We start from the raw sequence: 4,940 nt of genomic DNA, 5'->3' as shown, positions 1-4,940 counted from the left end.
TTTGTTATAATAGCACGGACAGTTGACTGCGGAGTATTAAGTAGAGAGGAAATTTCACGACTGGACTTGTTGCACAGGTGGCATCACGGTACCACGCTGGAATTCCTGAGAGCGACCCATTCTTTCACAAATGTTTGTAGAAGCAGTCTGCTTCTATGCCTAGGTGCTTGGTTTTATACACCTGTAGCCATGGAAGTGATTAGAACACCTGAATTCAATGATTTGGATGGGTTAGTGAATACTTTTGGCAAGATATGATATATTTTGGGCTCCAAAGTCTGAGACCACTAATGAAAATGCTTTGAAAATTCTTCAAATAAAATACATGCATTTCAGAAAGTATTGGGACAACTGAAATGCAAGTAAGCACATCTGTGAAGTTGACCATGTCAATTCTTTTGTAAGAAAAAAGGTCAGATTTCCGTGATTTGTTTATTTCTCTTTAGAATTAGGGATATATTTACTAATTACTAATTAATGTATCAATTAATTAGTTAAGAGTTAATAATCAATTAGGGGCACCACTGGAAACCCAAATTCATAACAAATTTACTGAATGCTAAAACACAAGATACACAATGATAATTAATAAGGTGAGTGAGGAGAAATTATTTATAACTGAAGAATTAAAATTAATTATAACATTCTAATTATAACTGGCTTCACTGAAAGGTGCAAAGAATGCTGTTGGAATCAGAAAAGTTTAGAGCCTAATTAAGATGTATGTTATGAAATAAGAATGAATGATAATGTAGTGGATGGTATCATGATATCACCTATCTCGTCGATGGAAGAAAGGCCTGTCCAGAACTCGTCTCACGTCCGTGGGTTCTTTGGTAGCCGACCTTGGCGGAAGAGTTGACTTGGTGTTGTCACTTCTGAGATGAACAACTGAGGAACTCTGTGGAACGCTCTTCCCGAAAGCCGTCCCTCTTCTTGTCAAGCTACTTTGAGAGGTGTGGCGTACAGCAGATGTAGCCAATGAGAAATGGACGTTTCCTAAAATCTTAAGATGAAATAGGGTTCTTTTGTGTTGCCCATCATGAAGATAAGAGTAGTCAAATGGTTCTTTGAGAATAGTATTGGCATGAGCGTCGTAAAATGGCTCACAAAAGAGACTCAGTGATACAAGCTACTTACTATAAAACTATTAAATGTAAATAACAATATATAGGTTTAACAGCTGGGCATATAAAGTCATTTACATGGAAATTATAATTACAACAATCTATCTACTAGGTGAATACCAGCAATTTCATAAACAATGTGTGGTTTAAGCATGCAGTAAAACAACTTTAGATTCATATATATTCACTATGGATATTAATGTATAATATAATTCCTTATATCACTATGATCTGGATTTATCAATATATCCAGAAAAAGTCTAAGAATTTACAATAGACACATATACAGAGTGTAATACTAAACCCTCCATATCAGTACCTTATTGCATTCATTATATTGTATAAAGCATTTACATTTACAGCATTTATCAGGTCCTTTTATCCAAAGTTAAAGTTATCCATGGTTATAAGCAAATACAATGCAAACAATTGAGTTTTCAGAGCATTGCTCTCATCACTAGTCTAACATCTTTATCATGGAGTTATTATAGCTATTGTACATCCTTTTGGTCATATAGTGTAATCTATGTAGATGAATTCATTTTTATGATACTGTCTTATGGCACTTTAATTGAATAATGTATTTATTTATTTTCACCAATGCTTGTTTATTTAAATACTCGGTTGGAAAATCAGCTGTGGCTAACACCTTTGGTAACATCATCTGTATTAGGAACAATATATTGGGTGAAATATCCTGCATTTGTGCTGTTCTTAATTAAACACAAGTCACAAGTCAAAGGCAATCTTGCCGTATGGAGATTTTCATGTTTATTCCTAATGAAGTTGATCTAAACCTGCCACATTGTATTTCATGGTCTGTAACAAACATTTAACAAAGTATTTATTTTATGTCTATAATCTGTATGTAGTTTTTCCAAGCCTCTTTGCATTTTCTGTTGGATCTCAGTTAGTGTGTAAATACTCATTTTGTATTCTATGAATTGGTCCTCAGCAGAATGTCTAATTTAATGACAGCAGTTGATCTCTTATATAGCCTCGTCTGCCTGGTCCCTAGTTTTTGTCATATGTTTACCATAACATTATGACCACCTCCTTGTTTCTACACACACTGTCCATTTTATCAGCTCCACTTACCATATAGAAGCACCTTGTCCATCTGTTTCTGTGCATACTTTGTTAGCTTCCTTTCATGCTGTTCTTCAATGGTCAGGACTCTCCCAGGACCACTACAGAGCAAATAGAGTTTTTAAACACCTCACTGTCACTGCTAGACTGAGAATAGTCCACCAACCAAAAATATTCAGCCAACAGCGCCCCTTGGGCAGCGTGCTGTGACCACTGATGAAGGTCTAGATGACCATCTCTAACAGCAGCAATACATAAGCGATCATCTCTAAATTCACATCTACAAGGTGGCCCAACTAGGTAGGAGTGTCTAATAGAGTGGACAGTGAGTGGACACGGTATTTAAAAACTCTGCAGCGCTGCTGTGTCTGATCCACTCATACCAGCACAACACACACTAACACACCACCACCATGTCAGTGTCAGTGCAGTGCTGAGAATGATCCACCACCTAAATAATACCTGCTCTGTGGTGGTCCTGTGGGGGTCCAAAGACGTGCAAGTGAGGTAAATTGGGGATACTAAATTGTCCATGAGTGTGTTTGATATTACAGACTTGAACTGATGAATCTCGTGTAACAAATAATTACCATTTCTGTCATGAATGTAACCAAAGTGTGTAAAACATGACGTTAAAATCCTAATAAATAAATAAATGGTCATAAACTTCTGAGACAGATAATACAAGAAATTAGAAATAGGTCCAATACTTTTTACAGCAGTGTTTGTAGTGTTTCTATTACAGTATTTGTAACAGGCTGATGGTATTTGCTGACTAAGGGGCGATATAGCTCACCAAGTGTGGTTTGTTGTTGCGGTGGTAAATGAACCTGGTTATTGTTTGATTAGGTTGAATTATTCTGTGCAACAAGATATAAGATTTTTACAAATACGAGTAAAAAGTCTAATTTAATTACAGTGAAATGTCTATCAGGTTCTAGGTACCAGGTAAGTGGTGTAACACTATGGTTTGGACTTACCTAGGAAGGTCATTTACACATTTACACTGCTGCCTTCAAGACATCATCTTTTCCAGGTACAATGCAAAACCACAATGGATGTTTATTAATAGATAAAATTAAGTTGAGCAGATAAAACATGAAATATCTCGGGTTAATGTAAGTAAATGTAAGGAACTCTGTATCAACTTTTTCTGATTTGGGGTTGTATTACTAAAAAAATACATTTTCTTAACAGTTCTGAGGTGGGGTACAGTATTTCACCAGAATAGGAACTTGTCTGTGTCAGGAAATCAGTTTTTTTTTGTCTTTGGTTCGCTAACAGCATGTGGTGTCTATTAAAAAGTAAAATCTGCTTGGGCAGCGAGTGTAAAACATACATCCTCTTTTTCCTAGAATGAAAGCATTAATAGATGGTGGTTTGATGGTGGTTCGGTATTTTTCCTTTCTTATTTTTCCTCTAAACTACAAGCAGAGGTAGATAGAGTACTTAAATATCTTAATCAAATACATATATTGTTCTATCAACACTGTAGTCATTAATGTAAAAGAATTAGTCGTGTATATACTCTTCTAGTAGTGAATTACATCTTACAGAGGTGTGTCCTGATGTGCGACATTTACTTTGTTACATAAATGACGAGAAGGTGGTGATGTAAGGCTTGGATGCAGCTGCTCGGCCATGGAAACCCATTCCATGAAGCTCTCTACACACTGTTCTTGAGCTAATCTGAAGGCCACATGAAGTTTGGAGGTCTGTAGTGATCGACTCTGCAGAAAGTTGGTGACCTCTGCGCACTATGTACCTCAGCATCCGCTGACCCCGCTCTGTCATTTTACGTGGCTACCACTTCATGGCTGAGTTGCCGTCGTTCCCAATCGCTTCCACTTTCTTATAATACTACTGACAGTTGACTGTGGAATATTTAGTAGCGAGGAAATTTCATGACTGGACTTGTTGCACAGGTGGCATTCTATCACGGTACCACGCTGGAATTCACTGAGCTCCTGAGAGCGACCCATTCTTTCACTAATGTTTGTAGAAGCAGTCTGCATGCCTAGGTGCTTGATTTTACACACCTGTAGCCATGGAAGTGATTGGATCACCTGAATTCAATTATTTAGATGCATGAGTGAATACTTTTGGCAATATAGTGTAGTATAATGCATTGACATATATAGTAGGGCTGGCACCGATCCAATACTTGGTATTGGTATCGGTCCGGTATTGGCCCAAATCACTGGATCGGATATCGGAAGGAAAAAAACTTGTAATCCGATCACATAAATAAAACTTAATGTAAATAACACCTAATGTAAATAAGGTAATTGTTTGTGTGTAAGGCAAATATCACACAAAGATACGTTCCAACAGAGCGCCGTTTAATTCCAGCTCACTCTGCAACTGCCGTAACAAGGTGCATCTTGATGGCATCATTAACATGTGCAACTGATCTACAACTCATCCGGAACAGCCATTCAGAAATGAAAACACACTGATCTACTTTAACTTTTAGCATTTTAAAAAATCATCTACTACTGCCACATCTATAAACACTGTTTGATTGCTTTATAAATGATAAATTGCTCACCTGAGATAAAGAAAACATATCTTGTCCTGGCTTGGAGATCTCTCACATCCTCAACGATGAATCCATTAGTGTTATGAAATAAAACAAACCGCACTGTTTCCCGTTTAGCCACATACGTTCTCTTCAAAATCCTGCAGGGTTTAATCATCTTAAAACATGACAGAACTTTAACG

The sequence above is a fragment of the Trichomycterus rosablanca genome, chromosome 10, assembly GCF_030014385.1.
Source record: "Trichomycterus rosablanca isolate fTriRos1 chromosome 10, fTriRos1.hap1, whole genome shotgun sequence".
NCBI classification, from domain to species: domain Eukaryota; kingdom Metazoa; phylum Chordata; class Actinopteri; order Siluriformes; family Trichomycteridae; genus Trichomycterus; species Trichomycterus rosablanca.
This window is presented reverse-complemented; position numbering follows the sequence as displayed.